At 37.0% G+C, this 23,233-nt stretch overlaps 2 protein-coding genes and 1 long non-coding RNA gene across 13 annotated transcripts in view; 1 reads left to right on the top strand and 2 right to left on the bottom strand.

Moving 5' to 3' along the window:
* Positions 1–21,753, bottom strand: part of MGAT4C (MGAT4 family member C) — a 412,384-nt gene extending 390,631 nt beyond the window's left edge. For 8 of the 9 annotated variants that reach the window (XM_080588176.1, XM_080588172.1, XM_080588173.1 and 5 more), the window contains exon 1: positions 18,551–21,753. The gene's annotated coding sequence lies outside the window, so the exon portion shown is untranslated. Of the gene's footprint in view, positions 1–11,344; positions 11,383–18,550 lie in introns of all 9 variants that reach the window. The other variant, XM_080588179.1, reaches the window with a different exon arrangement.
* Positions 1–23,233, bottom strand: part of LOC308193528 (uncharacterized protein) — a 351,138-nt gene that overhangs the window by 101,893 nt on the left and 226,012 nt on the right. The gene's annotated exons all lie outside the window — the stretch shown is intronic.
* LOC308193561 overlaps positions 11,425–23,233 on the top strand; it is a 97,050-nt gene continuing 85,241 nt past the window's right edge. Inside the window, exons 1-4 of one of the 3 annotated variants that reach the window (XR_013949748.1) lie at positions 11,427–15,417; positions 15,914–16,074; positions 17,384–17,538; positions 22,600–22,807. This is a non-coding gene — a long non-coding RNA (uncharacterized lncRNA). Of the gene's footprint in view, positions 15,418–15,913; positions 17,539–22,599; positions 22,808–23,233 lie in introns of all 3 variants that reach the window. The other 2 variants (XR_013949749.1, XR_013949747.1) reach the window with 2 other exon arrangements.

Raw genomic sequence — 23,233 nt, 5'->3', positions numbered from 1 at the left:
GTATGTTGTCACACTACAGGACTGAAATAGTCTTACCAGTAGAGAAACTCACGCATTGCCACTCAAATTCAAATTTCAGAAGTAAAGAATCAGTAAAATCACTTCCATTCTTCCAATCATGTTAAATAATGTCTTTTTAAACTAACCAGTCCAGCCAGATCAATCAGAAGAGAGAGATTCATGCATTTAAAGACAATTTTCAGATGTCAGGTAGCTCAGAACTTCTCTCCAGGTCAATAAAAATGTTTGGACTGTTAGCAGTGCTGACTGCCTCTAGTTTATCAAAGCAAAAAATAAGACTGTGGAAAGCAGAGGATTTGGGAAGGGGAAAATATAAGGGAGGCAAGGTAGTTTAGATGTGAAACTTGGTCTGATTTTGACAAATGACTTTAAAGGCCCACCAAATTACACAAAATGAACATCCCTGTTTTGAACCCTACCCATCTTTGCTTCCCTTTCCTTTATAATAATTAGACAAAACCCAGGAATATCTTTTGAAAGTCATTATACTTTTTTTTTCTTTTTTTTTTTTTTTCCCACAATTCTGATTAATATAGAGAAAAAGCTTTTCCATGATAATGGATGCTGTAAATAATTCTTCTTTCCTTCTCTCATTATGTATCACTGTTTTGGTTTAACCCCGCCGGCAGCTAAGCACCACAAAGCCGTTCACTCACCCTCCCCCCTCCCTCTCTGGGATGGGGGAGAGAAACAGGAAAATGAAGCCGGTGGGTTGAGATTAAGACAGAAAATATTATTATTATTATTATTATTATTATTATTATTATTAATAATAATAATAATAATGTGTATGAAACAAGTGATGCACAATGCAATTGCTCACCACCCGCTGACCGATGCCCAGCCTATCCCCGAGCAGCCGGCCCCCCACCCCGGCCAGCCACCCCTATATATTGTTTAGCATGACGTCAGATGGTATGGAATACCCCTTTGGCCAGTTTGGGTCAGCTGTCCTGGGTCTGTCCCCTCCAGCTCCTGCTGCACCCCCAGCCTGCTCGCTGGCAGGACAGAGCGAGAAGCTGAAAAGTCCTTGGCTTGGTGTAAGCACTGCTCTGCAACAATTAAAACATCAGCATGTTATCAGCGCTCTTTTCGTCCTAATCCAAAACATAGCACCCTACCAGCTACTAGGAGGAAAATTAACTCTATCCTAGCTGAAACCAGGACAATTGCTCAGCTCTCCATCTTATAACTGTTCTGCTGCTGCTAACATGCAAATAAGGATGAGAGGAAAAAAAAAATCAAAATGAACAGAAGTACATTTGCTTTTTCTAGACTCTAAAGTCTTAGCCTTATTAAAAACTGCATCTGATCACAAAAACTCCTTAAAACTAGTAGTTTCAGTATGATAAATTCCAGCAACATAATAGGTAGTTTCAAGTAGGTTTCTCTTTCAAATATTTTTATCACAGGCAGAAAGAGTAGTTTAATGAAAAATACCAAAGCACAAGGCAAAGAACAGATCAGAATGCACAGTCAAGGATTTATTGTAATCACTCTGAAGAAGTTTGTATTTAGACTATTTGGGAATTAGCCACACTAGTTTCTGAATTAAACTCTATTGTGTAGCAATAGCTAAGAATTAAATTGATATTAAAACTACTCCAAAACTTAAGAGTGGTGATAAACAGCACACATGGTAGAAGGATAGATCAAGGAAACATACCCAAGTATAACCTGGACACAGATACCATTCTGGGTGAGTAGCCCCCTAAACTGTTGGGATTCTGCTGGAGAAGGGAATGGCCCAGAGCATGAAAAGAGATCAAGTCTGTCTATGTTAAATAGCTTTCAATGCTGTTTAACTATACTATGGCCTGAAAAGTGAAATTGTACAATCCTTTTTTTTTTTTTTTGTGATAACTTCTAAAAACCAGGAATGTAGTTTTCAAAATATCTCACTGAGTTTTTCTGATAAGTAAGATTTCCCCTATGAAGATGAAAAGTAGAATTAGTCTTTTCCTTCCTGTGACATAACAAAACAGAAAACAGAACTTGAGCAGCATATGATCAGGTAGGAAACTTTTTGGAAACCTCAGTGGAATCAAGCTCTTCTGATTCCTAATCCAGGATGAGGAGCAGTGGGCTGTATGGTCATTAATCAGAAGAGTAATGTATAGATCCCGGTGAATAAGGACAAAAATGAGTTTATCATTGGAAATATGTAAAAAAATAAAAAATAAAAAATAAAAAATAAAAAAAAATGCTGTTAGCAAACTCCTCTTCTCTATATGATATTTTTCTATTTGAACATAAATTTAATTATTTTTATTTTATTTTCAAAGGACTTCTGGAATTCAGTCCTAAGTCACTCAATGAAAGCAGAGACTTCTTCCTAAGTAATAGTCACAACAATGGCTTTTTAACTGTAACATTCTAAATTGGCATCATGTAAATAGGGTAATAATAGCCAAATCCACTATTATTTAATTATAATGTCTATATTTAGCCATTATACTTAATATTTAATATTTAATATATTTTAGTATTATTAAAAATATGTATATCCGGTGCTTAAATGCTTCTACAAAATACTAATTCCTGTTTCTCTGTTATCTTCTCAGAGATGTCTAGTTCTCATATACCTACACCTGACATTGCCATTTCTATAGAAACAGCACTTAACATGAATAACAGAAAATATCCATTAAAAATACTGGCCCTGTCTTGGTCCTTTCTCTAGATCTGAATTTAGATACTTAATTCTTCAAAAAGGTTTCTGGGGTCTGAAACATTTTTAATTACGATGTCAATCCCAATTGTTTTATTTCTTATTAATGAGGCAATGATAAATTATTCCACAGCAATTTCTTAATATTTTTTAAAACTATGTAGAAAGGTACTGCCAGAATTTCAGTTCCTCTTAACTGCTCCTTTTACAAAATTTTCTTTTCCTGTTATATTTCTTAAAACATGAAGAATCAGCTACTCTCAGGGAAAACTTGCAGATGTGTAATTTATAAAATAATTTTCTGTGCTAACTGCATTCAGGTATGAGAAAGCAGCAAACTATAGTACAAATAAATAAATAAATAAATAATTTTCTTGCAAATATCAACACTTTTTGACTTTCTACTGATAAATAGAAATGTTTGACCCCCATTAATATTCTACTCCATACATTCCTCTTACACACTGACACAAGAAGAATGATCAATGATTGCTACTGATTCAGAACATAAAATACAACAGAAAGGAAGCTAGGAAATTACTATATTATTGACTACATTTCTTTTGCAGTTTAATAGTTTCAAAGATATATGGTTAGATTTTGTAGGATATGGATGCATTTCACAGGTCTCGTATCTGGCTGTTCCCCTCATTCTACCCTAATCCATGACTGGAGAAGGAGCTGGTGCATACCTCTCCCCACATTTCAATGATAAGAAAAGCAAAGCATCAGATTTGAAAGGATGTCTAATGTGGCCATGAAGACCAATGGCATCCTGGCTTGAATCAGGAACAGTGTAGCCTGCAGGACCAGGGAGGTGATTGTTCCTCTGTACTCAGCTCTGGGGAGGCTGCACCTGTAGTACTGTGTTCGCTTCTGGGCCCATCACTACAAGAAAGACATCAAGGCCTTGGAGCAAGAGGTGGGGAAGGGCCATCACCATGGCAGCTGATCTAAACAAACCAAAGGGATATCTCATACAATATGGTGCCACACTCAGTAAAGAAAAAAAAAAGAAAAAAAATATGGAGAGGGGAAGGAGAAGGGAGGCTTTTGTTATGAAGACTTCTGTCCTCCCAAACAACCACTAGTCGTATGGAGGCCCTGCTTCTCAGGATGTGGCCAAACAATGCTCATTGACGGGAAGTAGAGAAAAATTGTTGTTTGTTTGTTTAACTTTGCTTCTGTGATTTTTTTTTTTCTCTTTCTTTTCCCTTTAATTAAATTGTCCTTATCTCAATCCATGAGCCTTTTCCTTTCCAGCATACTTTATTCTCCCCCTCTTCTTTCAAGGAGGAGTAGTGAGACAGTAGCTGTTGTGGAGTTTAGCTGCCCAGCAGGGTAAAACCACCACACACTGATGTTTGCAAAAGCATGTGAACATACTTGTCATTTTAATGTTCCCTTATGTTACCTTTTCAAATGTTTACAACAGCACAAAATCATCTTAAAACACTCATGCTTTAGTCCCTGATCTTACCCTTATTTTTTAGAGCAAGACTAAACTGATAACAAGTGTAGGATTTTAACTCATTCTGAACCATTAGACTCTTGAAGCTAATATTCATACTCCTGTGACATTTAAAAATAGAGTTAAGAAAGTGGAAATTACATTAGAAATTAGAAAATAGAAAATAAATTAAGATATACTAATGTCTCATCAGAAAGATAAAAGTGAAATGAATTAATTATGAAGAAAAGCTCTGCTGTTATTTTAGATAATATAACATAATCTGGAGTTCGAAATAGTCCACAGAAGATATATTCTAGAATCAAGCTTGCTCCATCAACATCTATTTAACCACAATAGCCCTTAAAATCTTTTTATTTTACAAGAAGTATAAAACTAAATTTCAGCCTTAGGTTAGTAAAAGAAATCTTTTTAGGAGAAATCTTTTTTAGGAGAGATATCCTCACCTCGATTCTTTTTTCCATTCCTACAACTTTCTCTGATTTACAGGGAGGAAAGTTTCCATGTTATCTCTCAGCAGTTTCCCTAAAAGGCTTTCTTCTATCTGTGATTTACTAGCTGAAAAATTACTCATCTCCTTTCAGGCATCTCCCAGCTTGCAAAACCCATTTTGCATTTTTCTCCTTGCTGGCTTTTTCAGAGCTGTCTGTCCCACATTACAATCCAGAAGTTCTTCTCAGCTAAATGTTGTTTTAGCTGAGGAAGAAAGAAGGAGAAGTTTACCCTGTGTGAAAAGTTACTCCTCAAAAAGAGTCAGTCACAGAAACCTGAACAGGGAGCCTTCTTTGCTGCTCAGCTGTATCATTTTAACCAAAAAGTATATATACAGTAAGCCATGAATGAACAGGCCAGACAGAGCATCTGTTAGCATCACAAAGAAATAATGTAACTTTTTTTGCCTTTTCTAATTAAGTAGCTGTGTTTTAGGATATTGAATGTGCAGAAATAACTTCAAAATATAACCCAAGCTCTACTAACATTGTGATTCTGCTAAGTAGGAATAGAGACCTTATATACAATACCATTACATACCAGACTTGTCTATAAACTTAGGTGAGGCATAAAAATGTAACACATCAGTGCAATATTGGCAGAAATATTTTAGGCTGCAACATTGCTATAATTTTGTTTTTCCCTATCAGGTCTTGATTCATTGCCATGGCCAGATCTTTCTGGTATCATAGCGTGCATCTGATTAAGAAAAACTGAGTCCACAAATCATGTTAACATTTGCAAGCCCTGAAATAATCTTAAAAAGTTAACCATCACCAAAAATAATAGCCCTACTGATTTATTTATTGTCCCTTAAAATTTCTTAAAGGAATTGCTTAAAATAACGAAATTCCTGGTATTGAAGCAAATAGGACAAATGTGCAAATGACATCAATTTATGCATCTTATTAATAATGAATTCCTATTTTCTCAAAAAGCTCAGTAATGATAGTAAAAACAAACAAACAAACAAAAAGAAACGGGTGTGAACCCAGGAGTTGGGATCTTATATACTGCTGTTGCCAACACTCACGTTTCTTCTCCTATTTACCAGAATTAGCCATTCCTATTCCTATTTAGGACAAGCCTAAACTTGATGATGAAAGCCTTTATAGAAAGCTTTTTTATTTAGCTGAGAAGGTCACCACTCTCCATGTGATGTCAGTTGATTATAATTTTTCACTACTTGCAAGGAAGTCAGTGTTTTAGAGTAGTCTTTTTCTGTACATAATGCCACTGTATATTATTATTCAATGCGTATTATAAAATATATTCTGAGTAAAGGCAAAAAAAAACCCACTTTTTTGAAAAAGAAAATATGAGAAAAAAAATTGCTAACAGTGAACACAGAATATGAATCAGGGCTGTTTCATTCTCAAAATCATTTCCTCCAAACTCATAAAATCTATTCTGATATGCCAAATATGGCAAGCAAGAAAAGACAGAAGGCTTGTACAGATGAATAAGGAGCTTCTGACAATCACAAACATGAATAGAAAACATACAAAAAGTAAAAGCAGGGTCAGGCCACCAGGAGGAACATGCAAAGATAGTGCTAGGTGTATTGGGTTTACATGGCAAGGTTTTTTTGGTAGCAGGGGAGCTACAGGGGTGGCCTTTGTGAGCAGAGCCCCGCAGCTGCCCCATGTCAGATCAGAGCTAGCTCCACCCAGCTCCAAAAGGGACCCGCTGCTGGCCAGTGAGAGACATTGGTTAGGCCTCCGGAGATAATATTTAAGAAAGGGAAAAAACTGCTGCACAACAGGAGCTGGGAAAGAGGAGTGAGAAACATCCCTGCAGACCCCAAGGTCAGTGCAGAAGGAGAGCAGGGGCTGCTCCAGGTGCTGGAGCAGAAGCTCCCCTGCAGCCTGTGGAGAGGCCCCTGGTGGAGCAGGCTGTCCCCCTGCAGCCCATGGGTCCCACACGGAGCAGATCTCCACGCTGCAGCCCGTGGAGGAGCCCCCGGTGGAGCAGGTGGATGTGGCCTGGAGGAGGCTGCGGCCCATGGAGAGCCCCCGCAGGAGCAGGCCCCGGGCCGGAGCTGCAGCCCGTGGAGAGGAGTCCACGCAGGAACAGGGGTCTGGGGGGAGCTGCCGCCCGTGGGTGACCCATGCTGGAGCAGTTTGCTCATGATGGATGGACCCCATGTTACAGACCAATGTGGGAACAGTTCTTGAAGAGCTGCTACCTGTGGGCAGCCCCCGCAGAATCAGTTTGGGAAGGACAGCATCCCATGGGAGGGACCCCACATGGAGCAGGGGCAGAGAGTGACTGTAAAGGAGCAGTGGAGATGAAGCGTTAGGAACTGACCACAGCCCCCATTGCCTGTTCGCCCGTGCCACTCAGGAAGAGGAGGTAGAATTAGGGGGAAGGTATTCCTAGTTTCCTTTTTAGTTTCTCACTGTTCTGCTTGTACTGTCTGCTAGTGATAGGTAATCAGTCATATTAATCTCCCTATGTTGAGTCCGTTTTGCCCATGACCATAACTGTTGAGTGATCTCCTTGTCTTTATGTCAACACTTGAGCCCTTTGTATCGTATTTTCTCTCCTTTCCCTTTGAGAAGGAGCAGTGAGAGAGCATCTGTGGTAGAGTTCAGCTGCCCAGCAGGGTAAAACCACCACACTAGGAAAGTCAAAACCCACCTGCACTTGTGAATCTTGTGAGGGAAATGACAGAAGGACTTCTACATGTATCATCAGCAAAAGGAAGTTGAGGGTAATAGTGAGTCCATTACTGAATGGAGCAGGAGATCCAAAGACAAAGAATATGGAAAAGACTTGAATGATGAACAGACTGTACCTTCAGCAAGTTTGCAAATCTTATAATACTGGGAGTGTCAAGGATACATTGCATGTGTCCATTGCTATTCAGAGAGATCTTGACAAGTTGGAGGAATGTGCAGACAGGAACCTCATGAAGTTCCTCAAAGGGAAATATTAAGTCCTGTACCTGGGGAGGAACAAAACCAGACACAAATACACACTGATGGACAACTGACCGAGAAGCAACTTTTCAGAGAAAGCCCAAGGAATACTTGTTAACCATGCCTAGTGGGCCTTAAGCTCATCCCAAACAAATAAGACAGTCTGTAGAATGACAAAGACCTAAAATATGCTTTAAGCTATCTTCTTTTTCAAGTAATAGAGGTGTTGGAAATTACTTACTAGAAATGATACAAGAATTGGGAAATATCTGAATATTTATTAAAAAAAAATATTTCTGGAATATTTTGCTTCTTACAGAAACCGTCTCCTATAAAATAGTAAGGTATTTGAGCACTAGTAGATATCAGAGGTATATACGCAGTAGGTATCAAGACTCCCACCCTGTACTTTATAACAATTTATTATATGAAATGTTTATAAAGTTAGTTTTTTTGTTTTTGTTTTTGTGTGTTTGTTTGTTTCATTTTTATATTTCAAATAAAGGATATGCTTTTATGAGAAAACTTTAAAATAAAACTTTGCCATTAATTGTTATTATTTAGTATTTTTTCCTATATTGCTGTTTGATTGGCCATTATGAAGATTTGCATTGTAGTAAGCTTAGAAGATTGTTGCATCTCAAGGCTCAGCATGAGTCTCAATTTTGGACCATTTCATACACCTGTAGCTTAGCAAAATAATTTTGTGAAAGACCACTTGAAATAACTTGTATGATTTTTCCTGCTTTTTTGGAACATTTTTTCACTCCCATTTTTATGGAAACCCTGAAAAATAAATATTTTTGCTGCATGGCAAATGGAAAAAATTAACTTTTTTTTTCTTTTTTTTTTTTTTCTCTTCCTGCTGTATTTCCTTTGTTCTCAGTCAGATAAAGCTGCTTCTTTCTCTGTAATCCCCAGGGCTTTAAGCTACAGTGAGTTCCTGAGGCTGATAAGAAGGGGTTACTTTGAGTAAGCAAAACAATTAAGCCCCTAGTTATCCTAATCAACGAATGAAGTTTCTGTCAATTACTTTGTCATACTGCAGGTGGCACTTGCCTAACACTGTCAGTTCTAGATGACGTGGATTTCATGATATACATAAATCTCTTGACTTAATGATCAGATACAAAGCTATGAGTCCTACATGTAAAACTATTTTTTCTGCTTGCGTTTGATCATCAACACATCTATGTTAATGACTTAAGAAGTGAAGTTCACATACACTGTGTAAAAATATCGCTATAAAGCCTAGGTTACTGATAGCTTTTGAGGAAGATGTTCAGAGGATTCCTTAGACCTACCCTCAGGGAGACTAAATGTTCATCAGCTCCAAGATTTCTTCTACTTAAACGGTTCTACTGTGTTAAATAAGGAATATTTGTAGGGAAATACCCATCATGTGAAATATATTTTATAGCAAAAAATCTTTTCACATTTGCTTAAATGAGCAACATGAATTTCATTATGGACAATGTTTTCTTTGTTTTACATTTCTGACATGCTAAATTATATTATGTCAAATTGTGGTAAATGATGTGCCATCACATGTTACATAGCTTACATTGTAAGTTAATTCAACTTGACAAAATATGACAAAGTAATGCAATATATCATTTCTATAAACACATTCTTTAAGTAATGAAGTAATGTCAGCATACAAACCAAAGCACCTATTTAGCATTAGATATCCATCATATATTCCAGCAGTGACATTTGGAGCAACTGAGTCAAGTATCTGGAGGAAGAAGATATTTTTTTTTGTCTTCTCTGCTAACTGGTTAAACAGTACCATGCTAGCTTTCTTTCCACATTGTACAAAGTCATTTCATTAAAATACTTGCGAACAGGACTGAAACAGTACATATCGTAGTCGATAAACATATGTGTTGTTAAAACACACAATTTGGCTTTTAGGCAAGACTGGTCTTCATAAAATCCATGAGTTAACCTACTGCTTTAGTAAACAAACTCTTACTGAACAAGAAGTTTTCATGCAAGAGGGTAGCATGAAAAGAGTGATTTCAGGACAGGAAACTTAAAGAGAATTTTTCTCAATAAGAGTACTTCGGGTAATTATAAAAGTGACAGGAGTGACTAGAATGCTAGTCCTTCTCTCCATAGAGCAAATACAGCACTGAGTAAACTGCTTAGTTAACCACATAAGGTCAGCAATTATGTTTTTCTATTTTTCATCCAAACAATTTTTCAGCTGATGGTAGTGTTTTATATTGAAGCTAACTAAATCTAATTTACACAATAAAACATGAAGTATTTTTAAAGTCTTCCAAAATATTTCATTGTTCTTTGTATGAGCTCGTGTATGTGTCTTACTTGGGTAAGGAAAAATAAGCAGGTTTGATTTAAAACTAAGAATTTTGACATGCAGTGTTGGTATTGAACCAAATGTGTATTTTCTTGCAGAGTTTGTATCTATGGTTAGGAATGGGAACTGCATATTAGCTCTGCATTCCCAAGATTCAGTTATACCATTTGAAATTATTGAAAACTTAAAATTCTTACCACAGAGGATGTAAGTGACCTACCTAAAGGAAATGTCTATAGAAATCTTAAGAGCTACTGTTAGTGAATGTGTTGTGCAAATCTCTTGCTATAGATAGGAGGGATATTCACAAGAAAAGATGCATTCCCCTTTTTAAAACAATGCTAAGGCTGGGGAGTTTCAGGCTATTAAATATCAATAGTTTTGATTTATGTATTCGTATAAATACAGGATTTGAAAAGACATCCTGCAGATATTGTTCAGAAGTAAAGTCGAATACCTGCATGGAATTATGGATTAAGAAGTGTTTGAGAACTTTGTTGTATCTTTCCTGTGCCTACTGTTTCCAGTTTGCCTAATGCTTTATCAGTACAGGATATATATATATATATATATATATTATTTTTTTTGCAGTTATTTCTAGGAAAACATTAACAATGTAATTAATAGTAGCAGAATATAACTGCATGTAGTTAGAAGAATACTTTATGGCACACAGAGGCCACATATTTCCCCAGCTTGATGTGGAAGTCTGCTGTTAGAATACTTTTATTTTGAATATATGCATCACATTCAGTAAATGTCCTTCACCTTTTAAAAATGTAATTGTTTGGTCTTTATGGTTCAACCCTTACAGCCTGGCAGTTTTGTCTACCAAGATCATCATGAAACTGTTGTGAATGCTGCCATGTGTTAATCATTTCTGCTCACATGTTGCACTGGGTTTTCACAGATCTTTTCTTCTATACTCCCTCTTTCATTTCAGATGTGCAGAGATGTTTTAGGTATGTAACTTTAACTGTTCATCTACCAATATTTACTCAAAATTAATATGAGAACATGCATCCTTGTTACATTTATGTGGCCAGGCAATTTCAAATACAAGTAAGAATTCTGCTCTTGTTCCTGCTATTTATTTCTTCTAATAATGGTAAACAAAGGAAAGTATCCAATGAAATCATATGGATTTGTATGTAATGAAGTTTCACGTGGTATCTTCATACAAAATTATGATGTTTCTGATATGTTATTGATAATTTCATTTGCAAGTAGTAAAGTGAAACATGGAAGCTAGTGATGGCAGAGCAATACTATTAAAATATACAAAGATAAAATATCAACAAAATAAAATTGCATGCAGTTTAAACATTTCTGCCCATGGTGAATACAGAGCTATATGTAAGCTGTATGTAAGATGAAACACTCACACGAGTGTCCTTCAACTTCATCTATGTATGAATTGCCACTTAGAATGAAAATACCTTGTATTCTATGTCCCTCCTCAGAAGGCTGGGTCACTCTACATAAGTACATGAAACAGCATATAATATCATATATTATTTATTATACTATTTTTGACCAGTACAATAAAAAATAGAATAATCTCATCAGTTCAAACACTCTTCAGTGCAGATACATTTCAAATATATCAGCTGCTTACAGACAATAGGCAGTATTAAGTGTTTAAGTAGTTAATATTTTTTCTTTTTCCATCATTGGCTGCTAAAATAAGGTTAATCTTAATCTTAATAATTAATAATAATAATAATAATAATAATAATAATAATAATAAAAGGTCAAAAATATTTAGGCAATACAAATCCATATATAGATATATATATGTACATATATACCATGTATATCATTTCCATGCCACTATAGCTTTTTGTCTTTTGTGGTCTGGAAATGTGGTTCACTTAGCTTAAGAATCAAGAGGTACTTTAGACTTGTTGCAAATATTTTGGTTCATACGCTTGATTTCACTTTTAGTAAAGGCAACCTCTTATGAATAAGCTCTCTTCCAATAATAAATTTCTGTATGTATATTTTCCCCCTAAGATATCGCAGTAATTCTTTTCAGTAAAAAGGTAAACAGGCAATGACCCATTTGCAGTTAGTGGCTTCTGATTTAATCCTGCGATTCAATTACATATATTTACCATACATGTGTATATCAGCTTTCTTTCTCACCCAGAATCCCAGAAAACTGAAATATCAAGTCTCCCTTGTCTTATGATCTGACTTGCAAGTACTCATATTTAGGATCTAAAACAGTAAATAATAACTCATTTTCTTCTTAGGGAAGAAATAGTAGAACACATTAAATTTAACTTAGTAGACCATCCAAGGCATTGTCAAGACATTTTTTCAGCATCGTTTTATGGTTGCATACAGCAGCACCTTCAATCTCGCCTCTTCCCTTCCTTCAGTACATTCATTCTATAGTTTGTTTTTCAAGTGCTATAGGATCAAAAATGTTGGCAGAGTTGAAATGATTTCTTATGTTGGCTTCTGCCGAGATAATAATTACAATTTAGATCACTAGGTCTTCATCAGCTGTCACACAATCTCAGTTCTCACTACCACCTTGAAGATCATTCTGAATCTTAAGGGACAAATTGATTGCATACAAACTCCTTGATGTCACAACCACAATAGAGGGGTTTCTGATAGGAATAGCTTACTCCTTCACAGTTCTCCAGCTTTGTATTGTTCCTTTGCACAACAATTCAGATTGCAGTCTTTCTCTGGCTGACATCTGAAGTTAAAAATATTTTGCACAGTTTGGTTTACTATTCAAAAGCTAAAATAACATTTTATTATCCTCCTTCAGTTTCAGTTTAATTAAATATGCTAAATTTGGTGTCTTCTCCATTCATTGAATTACCCTTTCTCACCAATATGCGCATCATTCCTTCCTGCATTTCTTCATCACACTTCCACAAACCAGTTAAGAGTCATTAAGATGAAATAAGATGAAAAAGGTAGAAAAGGCTTAATATTCTGACATAAAATCCTAGTTTTAAACTGTGATGAATTTCAGTGGAAAGAGAAGTAATTTTACAATTTTTTTTTCTAATTACTTTTCCAATTTTTATAGTTTTCTTTTTTTTCTAATTACTTTTCCAATTTTATAGTTTTTTTTTTTTTTTTTTTTTAAAGAGGGGGATGATCTATATGTAAAATCATTACATATAACACATAAAACAGTAGATAATACTTAGGAACACAGAGCCTAGCTCCTGGATCTTACAGGACTAATCAAATTTTTTGTCTACTATAAAAGTTTTCTTGAATGCTGCATTACATCAGTTCCATGTTTAAGAAAAGAAAATCCTGGGACCCCCCAAGAGGTAGCTTAAAAAGTAAAAACAAACAAACAATCAAAAAGCAAAAGAAAACAAAACATCAGTTGTCATGATCTATTTAAGCAATATATTATTTATTTTACTGCATTAGGTAACTCTGCTTAAGAATTATTCTGATTAAGCTGAAAATTAAGATACAGTAGCACACACAATAAAATCTTGGAATCTTGTAAAGCGTTGTCCATTTCAAAATTTACTCAGACACTTAGCATAGTGTTTAAGAAGAAACCCAAAAGAAAGTCTTAAAAAAAAAATCACTACTGATTATATGAAAGCATATTTTCCCATTTTTATAAAACTGCCCAAGTTTGGGCCCATTTTAACTAGATCGAAGAGATTATAGAACTGGCTCTTAGAAATCCTTTTTTGAGTTACTACCTTGACTATTGTTGCATCTGGACTTCTGATAACAGGGGAAGCTTCAAAGCTCCAAGTGATTTCTGTCTCAGTGTTTGGATTCCAGGCTGCTTTCTCCAGGGAGGCACACACTGGAGCAATAAAACCTTCTCTGAATGTGAGCAGAGATTGCACTTTTCCTCCACTGACACTTTCTGACAGGAGGCAAGGAGACATACAAAGAGTGAAAGGCAGCTTTAAGGTGAGGTTAAATGTTAGAGCTGATGTAATCTAAAAGTTTACTAGAACAAAAAGGAGGAAATTCCTCCTTCCATCCCATTCCTCCAGCAGCCTCAGTCACCCTGGTCCTTTTCTGATGTGATTCAGGTGTCAGATTAATCAGAAACTTAGCTGACATGATTAAGTTTCTAAAGTATTGGAAAGCTATACATATGTATATATATGTATTTTCCTGCTGGGTTAGCTTTCCATCAGGCTTGTCCTTAGAGTGGTTCAGGGAGGGGGTTGAAAAGCACCAGCACAAAGCAAACTGCTGAAATGCCTATCCAGAAGAGGGAAGTGAGAGGGTAAGGACATAGCACCACAGCTCTTTGGTGTTGGCAAGATGCTAAAGTGGCTTAGTCATTGCATCATACGCATGCATGCCCTCACTTCCTACAAAGAATAATACTGTTCTCCCAAACACATGCCTTCCAGTAATGGGCAGAAGAGGACTGTCTGTCCCAACGTAACCTAAAGTAATCTGAAGAACCTTGTAAACAGAAGGGGGGTGGAGGCGGAGGCAAAACAGGCGACTATTTGATTGTAAAATAGGCAAAACTATTATATGATTGGTTGACACAGATTATAGTAAGAAGGAAAATATTGTCTTGAACACAGGACGGAGAGAAGGAGAACTGAATTGACTGCTGAGCAAGGAAGACCAGATACAGGAGTGATGCTTTGGTAGTGTCAAAGTACTAAATACCTTCTTACAAAAAAAAAAATCTGTTAAGTTTATTAATTACTTTTTTTTCATAACTTCACAACACAGATGAGACAGTTTATTAATCCCTTTTAGTCCTAGACAAATAAACAATTGTAAAATGAACAGTGGTCCCTATATTTCTTAAAAAATATCTTTTATTATAGGTTTATAAAGTCTTATAAAGTAGAACCTCTTAAGTTTGAGCTTCTCTCTGCTTCATACAGCACCAGCAAAGTTCAAACTAACAAACTCAAGTTGAGCAAAAAGGATAACAGGAAATATTGGAGAAAGAAGGCAAAGCTTATAGACAGTTTTTAATGCAAACATGAATAATTATCTACTCAGCTGCTTAAATATAGTGGCTTAAATATGTGTCTATTAACATTTCAGATGTCATGAATAGCTGAACTAAGAGGTTGGAAAATAAAGCACATGACTTATCAGAGGCCTACATCTTTTTGGACTTAGATGTCGTATTGCTCTGCAGGGTAGCCCACTGTTTAAGAAGGTACACCTCAGTTTGAAAATATGCTGAAGATTTTCAACCAAAATAAGAGAGTTTTGCAAGCATGAACTATTTTTTTATGTTCCCTGATTCTTGATGTGCTGTACAGTCAGATGTGATTCTGAGGGGAAACCATCCTTTCATTCTTGCTCTCTCACAATTGCAAAATTATGTGTGAAAACTCTTGCTGTATGTCATTAGTCCTACTTAACTCTTAACAGTACTAACTGTGTACTAACTGATTGTGTTGCAGAGCTAATGGTCTGTGTAAAAACTGTACTTGAAACAAAGGAATAGACTTTACAAATTCTGTAAAGAGTGACAAGGCAGTTCTGGAATCTAAAAAGACATGTAAAGGTAAGAAAAAAAAGAAGAAAAAAAAAGGTCATGGTATATTCTCGTGTTAGAACTCATGTAGATTCTCATGTTACAGTTCTTGCCTGAAAGCATTTATTCTGGTGTAGCAAATTCTTTTGTTATCCAGGCACCCATGCCCTTCTTTCTCTAAGATGTTTTTCCAGTAGTTGCCTGTTAAAGTTCAAAGAACAGATAACATGAAAGAGTCATGTTTCTTCTTTTTCAAAAACTTTAAGTGATGTTACTTACATTCTCTGTGTGGAATTAGGATGGTTACCATAAATTCTATTTACAACACAAGTAAACAAGGGAGGGAAGTAGGTCTCTTTTTTTTTTTTTTCCCCCCACCAGATTCTACGTAATATTTGTACCTTCTTGAGGCTTACTCTGGAAGAAGAATAAACTCCAACTGCAAAAATCTAATAAATAAGCACAGGGGAAAACCAAAAGCATTGCAGAAAAAAAGGTCAAAATTAATCTTTTATGATTCGTCTAGCACAAAGCAAAGAAGAAAGGAATGAAATCTAAGAAGCTATCAAGGAAGGAATACAGTCAACACTTCAGTTTACTCAAGCTAAGTAGACCACAGAAGATAAGCTGTAGTGACCAAGGACTGCTGAAAAATGTGAACAAGACAGTGCCATTTGCTGTACTTCAGTAAGTTCCCCAGGGATTTTTTTTTTCTGAAGAAATAAAAGTGGTTTTGCTTTGTTTTGTTTTGTTTGAGAAAATCTTTATCATAGGGAAGAAGAAAAAATAGCACCTTGAAAGAACACCTTGAAAAAATAGCACTTCAGATTTAGCACCTTGAAAAATAAATAAATAAATAAATACATACATTTGTGCTTGGGTTTTCTTCCTTCACAGATCTCAAATAAAACCCTAAGAAATCAATAGCAACTATTCCAAGTGTTAAGTGGGTTTCATCTGCTTATGCTATACCACATTTTATAAAGTAGTTTTTGACAAAAATGTCCTAAAAACATTTAAGAAGAACTCATGAAGTTCCAGATGCAAATAGTATAATATATGGGCACGCCATAGTTCTCTATCAAGAAGGGGTATAGCTGTGACTGCACAGCATACACAGATAAAACACAAAGCCAGCAATGTGAACATAAATATTGAATATAAAGCTATTATTCTTCATTTATTTCCTATGTAATATAACCCTACCATTTTATGTATGCATGCATGTATGTAAGTATTTATTTTGTTTCATCTTACTTTGAAGAAAATATAATCAAATATATTGTTATATTGCTGCTGGTTACTCCCCAGTGCCATGTATTAGAGGCAATTATATTTAATTAGCTACTTCTTAAATGATCCAGCATTTAAAAGGAAATATATAATTGGACCCAAAGAAGACAAAATGGAATAAGTACTGGAAAAGTTAGGTTTTTGTTAAAGCAGACTGTAATAAGAAATGCTCATATCACCTTCTGAGGCTTTGATGCTCAAAAATGATTGCATAAAATTCCAACACATCCATGACCGCCAGCATTTTAAGCGGGCTCTATATATTTGAACCAGAAGCTTGAGAGATTGGGACAAACAGAGGCAGTGCAAATACTCCATTTAAAAAATAGCTTACTGATAGAAGGAGCCTCTAGGGAAAGTTTAATGAAAACCTCTTTGCCTCAGTCTTTCTGATGTCCATAGCAAAGGAAATACTTTAACAGAGTTCATTGGAAATGGGACAAAATCAACCTTTCTTGTTTTTCTTTTGGCCTTTCCAAGGCTCTGGAGGAAAGAAACTTTCAGGTGTTGCATACATGAGCAACACATATTGACGGATTTTATTATTAATGCTTTGAAAATATTCCCTAAACAGTAGAAGCTAAACACACTAGAAAATGCTCATATCTCAGACTTACCAATTTTAACCTGCTATTGGCCTCTGAAATCTCCTTCTGCCCCTATCTTGTTTACCTATTACTAACATATTGCTTTCTTTTAGCAGTACATAAAAAATATGACAACCATCTGTCACATGCAACGAAACATCCAGTTCAGCATATCCACTGCACTACCAAGTACTCCATACACAAGCTCATACATCGTTTACTTTTGGGAGCATGCAGCAGCACAGCAAGTGCACTGGAGAAGAAGCTACAGGTAGGACATTTTTTTTTATTTTATTTTTTTCTCTCCCAGGACTTTACTCTTGCCTAGCCCTGCATCTATCTTTTTGTGTTCAAATCTCAGAGCGTGTACTCAGGTAGGGTGCCAAGTCAGGAATAAATAAAGGCCAGGACTTGAATGTGGCAGTGCTTTTTCCATATCTGCAGCAGCTCCCGCGCTTGGAACTGTTCAGAAATGTCTGTCTGCTTCTGCAGTTTGGAGAGATCTTTCATTTTTAGGTCAGCCTGCCTCACAAGCTGCACTGACAGACATAGAGTAAGATTTCCAGACTAGGAGGCAGATGCTGTACCTCTTATTTAAACACAAAAGTTTAAAAGGCAAGAAATTGCCTTACATATTTTATTTTAAACACACACACACACACACAATTTTGGTATATAATCCTTGTGCTTTACTGAGAGGCTTCTGGAGTCTGGCAGCACAGATGCAACAACAGGCTTCTGTTGCATATCTCACATTGGAGATTTTGAGAATTAAATATCCTGTTTCCCCATGCGAAAGGGTAGAATATCACAGCAAACAAGAAAATATCTAGCTCCATAATTAATTTTTCATACTTTAAGGGAAGTTCTGTCCTTACCCCCATTTGGAAAATATTTTGAGATAAATACTTACCCATAACAAATATGAGAATTGTGATTTTGCTTTTCATTATTCATTACTTCAGAAAAAAAATAACATTCTCTGGCCAGTTACTATTAAGTTGTGGCAATATTTTATGCAGTACAATGGATTTTTTTTTGTTGAAAGGTTGGGGTTATTATTTGCCTGGGGGGGTTGCTGACAAAGCACTTGGCAGCAGGTACAAAACATCTATGGTAAGTATATCAGAGTATTTTACCAGCAAATATGCTGCAATAAAGTGCTATCATTCAATCCATACAGATTACTTAGTTAACATTTCTTAATGTACCTGGATTACTAGTTCATTATATCACTACCTGATAAATAGCGTGGGTAATGAATTGAGAGAGTAACTACATACCTTCAGGAAGAACCTGCCCGATAACAATAATCCATTAGAAAAACTGGCAGTATCCTCTGATCTATTGCCCGCAAAGCTATGACTTGATGGAGAGTTTCATTCCCTCTGCTCAGCACTCCAGAAGAAAATCAGCACAATTTAAATATTTCTCAGGATGTGACAGCTCTCTAGGTCCCTGGTTACATTCTGTTCCCAGGGGTTGACAATCTGGTGTTCCAGTGTGCACAGAGCAGTGAAGATGAATTGAAAAAGCTTGAGATAAATTAGGGATGGCTAAGTTAAAATTGTCTCTGCTCCCGAGTCTCTCATCTGCAGTCTGCAAGCCTATTTTGCTGTGAAAAAGCTAGATGGCAGGCTGCCTCAGTGAGTTCTTCTTAAGCGACAGGGAGCATTTTCAATGAAGAAAAATTCTCCCATTATCTTAGCTAATGTGACTGCAGCTAAATCTAGTCTTTAAAGTGTCTACTAGCATGAAATTCATTCCCACTGTTGCATTCTTTCAAGATACAGGTAAAAAAAATAAATAAATAAAATGAAGAAAAAAAAAAGGAAAAAAGAAAAAATGAGAAAAAATGGGACCACCCTAGATATTTCTATCTGAAAGAAATATTCAAACTTTTTCAGCTGACAAGTGGTAGCATGATTTTTGATATAGCTGTGTCCAGTAATCTAAGTAGGGGAAATTTTCACTGTTTCACAAACTTCCTTGGCTTATATTCAAATTATCCTTCTGCTAACTATCCTTTCGGTTTGGCTTTTAATGGTTATCTATATATTTCTTCACAAATATCTTCTCTTTGAATGTTCCAGGAGAGGAAGTGGCAGTATTTACCCATAGTTGGCACAAAATGAAATGACAGCTAAAATTCTGGACAATTGATGTGTTTAGCTGTAGACAGTGAACCAAAAAGACATTTGATTGATGTTTTGCCATGCCACCAAAAATGTTTGTTAAAAAAAAAAAAATTGTAACAGGTTGTTGATTTTTAATTATAAACCACTTCTCTGATTGCACCACCTTGCCAGAAAAATAGAGCTGAAGTTTCCCAGACATCAGTTCAGTGCCAAAGTTGTTGGAAAAGTCACTAATTTTAAGCTGTTATGTAAATTTTATTACATAGATAGCTCAAGCACAGGAGGTTAACATTACACATAGCAGATGAAGTTTAATATAAAGTTTTATCCCTTGAACATTGGATACAGTTTAAAAAAAAAAAAAAAGAAAAAAAAAAAGGAATAATTTCAGAGAGCTGAGCTAAGTCATGCTCCTTAGTAAACAGGCATTTCTGCAAACTTTTTTTTCCGTTTCAACTAAACTAGTTTTCTGAAGTCCTAGGTACCTTACAACAATAACTTTTTCAGATTTGAATGCGGCAGGTTCCTACCCTAAACAGTAAACAAATAGAGATGTAACTGAATAACTGTGAATATAGTCTTAGCTCTAGAGCATCCTGAGAAAAATAAATAAATATAACACCAAGAGACAGATGTAGATTGTGCTTTCCATCAAACAGGCATAAAGAGACTCTGGAAATCTTTGGGGCATGACTGCTGAGGTTTGTTTTGTTTGTTTGTTTTTGCCCTCATAGAGGGGTAAAACATGCACACACATTAACAGAGATCCACCAGCTGAAGTGAAAAGGAATGGTCAACAACAGCTAATTTCTTTGGGGATTGTGTCACCAGCCTCACAGAGTCTCCGTGTTCCATGCTGAAGTCATTACATTCAGCCTAATTCTTTTAAGCAGCACATCCTTCAGCCTTTGTCCCAACAAACCAGATCTTGGATCTTATACAAACTGTCGACGAGACTCAATTCTTCAGTAAATACAATACATGTAAATAACATTTCTTTCTAGAGGGATTAAAAATGTATTGGTTTCCCAAGCTGCCTTGCTTCAGGTTTATTTCTGGTGCTGTGACACTTACACTTCTGAATTCTGTGTGGGCCTGTGCTGTACACCTAGTCATTAATATTTGATATAATTCTTCAGAAAATATGGGTAGCTATATGAATTTTGATCGGCTGATTTTAACCTTCATAAATAATCAATTTAATTAAATCTTCAAAGGCATGTAAAACAGTTTATTTTACAAAGTTATTTTACTAATCACAGAATCATAGAGTGTTTGAGGTTGGAAGGGACCTCTGGGAACATGCAGTCCCACCCCCCTGCCAAATAGGGTCACCTAGAGTTGTGCAGAGGGTCACCTACATTGTGCAGTATGGCATCCAGGAGGGTTTTGAATATCTCCAGAGAAGGAGACTCACTCCACAACCTCTCTGGACAACCTGTTCAAGTGCTCTGCCACCCTCACAGTAAAGAAGTGTTTTTTTGAAACTCAGATGGAAATTCCTGTGTTTCAGTTTGTGCCTGTTGCCTTTTGTCCTGTCATTGGGTGCCACTGAAGAGTCTGGCCCCATCCTCTTGACACCCTCCATGCAGATATTCATGCACACTGATAAGATCTCCTCACAGCCTTCTCTTTTCCAGGCTAAACAGGCCCAGTTCTTTCAGCTTCTCCTCATACAGCACGTGCTCCAGTCCTCTAATCATTTTTGTAGCTCTCCACTGCACTCGCTCCAGTAGTTCTATGCCCCTCTTGTACTGGGGAGCCCAGAACTGCACACAGTACTCCAGGTGTGGCCTCACCAGGGCTGAGTAGAGGGGGAAGGATCAGCTCCCTTGATCTGCTGGCAACACTCTTCCGAATGCAGTGCAGGATTCCATTGGCCTTCTTGGCCCCAAGGGCACATTGCTTGCTCATGGTCAGGCTGCAGTCCACCAGGACTCCCAGGTCCCTCTCTGCAGAGCTGCACTCCATCAGGTAGGCCTGCAGCTTGTACTAGTGCTTGGGGTTATTCCTCCCTAAGTTCAGGACCCTGCACTTGCCTTTGTTGAACTTCATGAGATTTTTTACCATCCAACTCTCCATCCTGTCCAGGTCCCTCTGAATGGCAGCACAGCCCTCTGGGGTATCAGCATCTCCTCTGAGCTTTGTGCTGTCAGCAAACTTGTGGAGTGTGCACTCTATTCCATCATCTGGGTCATTGATGAGTAAGCTGAACAAGACTGGACCCAGTACTGAGCCCTGGGGGACACCATTAGCTACAGGCCTCCAACTTGACTGTGTGACACTGAGCACAACCCTCTGAGCTCTGCCATCCAGCCAATTCTCAGTCCACCTCACTGTCCACTCATCTATCCCACATTTCCTGAGTGTGTCATTTAGAAAAAAAGATTCATGGTCCTGAGTGTGTCATTTAGAAAAAAAGATTCATGGTTACTGAGAGAAAAAGTGTTCCACTTCAGTTACGATTCTTATGTCAAACTTTTTCATTTGTTTTTATTTTCAAGTGTTCCCAGCCGGTTGAGGAAGGTGATCCCTTTCCTGGGATCACCTTCAGCCCTGGTGAGGTCACACCTGGAATATTTTGTCCAATTCTCGTCTCCCCAGTGCAAGAGAGAAATGGAGCTACCTCTGAGAGTCCAGTGAAGGACCACAGAAATGATTAGAGGACTGAGAGAGCTGGGCCTGTTCATCCTGGAGAAGAGAAAGCTCAGGGGAGATCTTATCAGTATGTATAAATACCTGAAGTGTGGGTGCAAAGAAGACGGGACCAGGCTCTTTTCAGTGGTGCCCAGTGACAGGATAAGATGCAACAGGCACAAAATAAAATGCTGGAGGTAAAGAACTTCTTTACTGTGAGGGTGACTGAGCACTGGAAAAGGTTGCCCAGAAAGGCTGTGGAGTCTCCTTCCTTGGAGATCTTCAAAAGGACATGGTCCTGGGCAAGCTGCCCTACATGTCACTGCTTGGGCAGGGGATTTGGACCAGATGACCTCCAGAAGTCCCTTCCTATCTTGGCTATTCTGTGATTTCCACTTTGTTTAGGAACCACCAGAATCCTCAGTTCATAGTGCCAGTGATCTTTTTTTCTGTTAAAATGTTTACTAAATGTTTTGTTAAGATTTTTGTTAAGATTATCTAAAAATTATTTCTAGAATGGGGGTAGATTTAATTACTTTTCTCTTCTGCTCACAAAGGTACAATATCTGCTGCTGAAGACAGAGAAACTGCCTTGAAAAATCATTACCCCACAAGACCTCACTGTGCGACAGCCCAGCTGTAAAATTCCCAAAGTCATCCCTCCTCCTCAGTAGGGTAAAGCTTAATGGAAAACTTCAGTGCTGAAAGTCACCTTCTAGCCTTAAAGACACGTTTGGTTTGTGTGTGCTATTTATAAATTTTAGAGTAAGTATCACTCACGTCTCCCCTCTTTCTTTTGCTACATCATGGAACAACCAGTGGCTTAGAGCCTCAGTAACTTGTGTCAAATGGCCACACCAGTATCTCAGCTTCCATTCATGAAAATCTACAAGCTTGAACAAAAACAGAAAAAAAAAAAAAATTGTCATTTCTAATAGTATAATTATTTTACAAGGTGCAATTTATGCATATTAAATGGTTTGAATCCGCAACAACAAAAAAAATCAGTTTCTAGGAGGCTTGGTTTGGAAGGAAGGAAGGAAGGAGGGAAGGAAGGAAGGAAGGAAGGAAGGAAGGGAGGGAGGGAGGGAGGGAGGGAGGGAGGGAGGAAGGAAGGAAGGAAGGAAGGAAGGGAGGGAGGGAGGAAGGAAGGGAGGAAGGAGAAAATGATTTTGATGTTACAAAACATCA

This window comes from Anser brachyrhynchus (genome assembly GCF_964034855.1).
Source record: "Anser brachyrhynchus genome assembly, chromosome: 1".
Taxonomy (NCBI): Eukaryota; Metazoa; Chordata; class Aves; order Anseriformes; family Anatidae; genus Anser; species Anser brachyrhynchus.
This window is presented reverse-complemented; position numbering and strand designations above follow the sequence as displayed.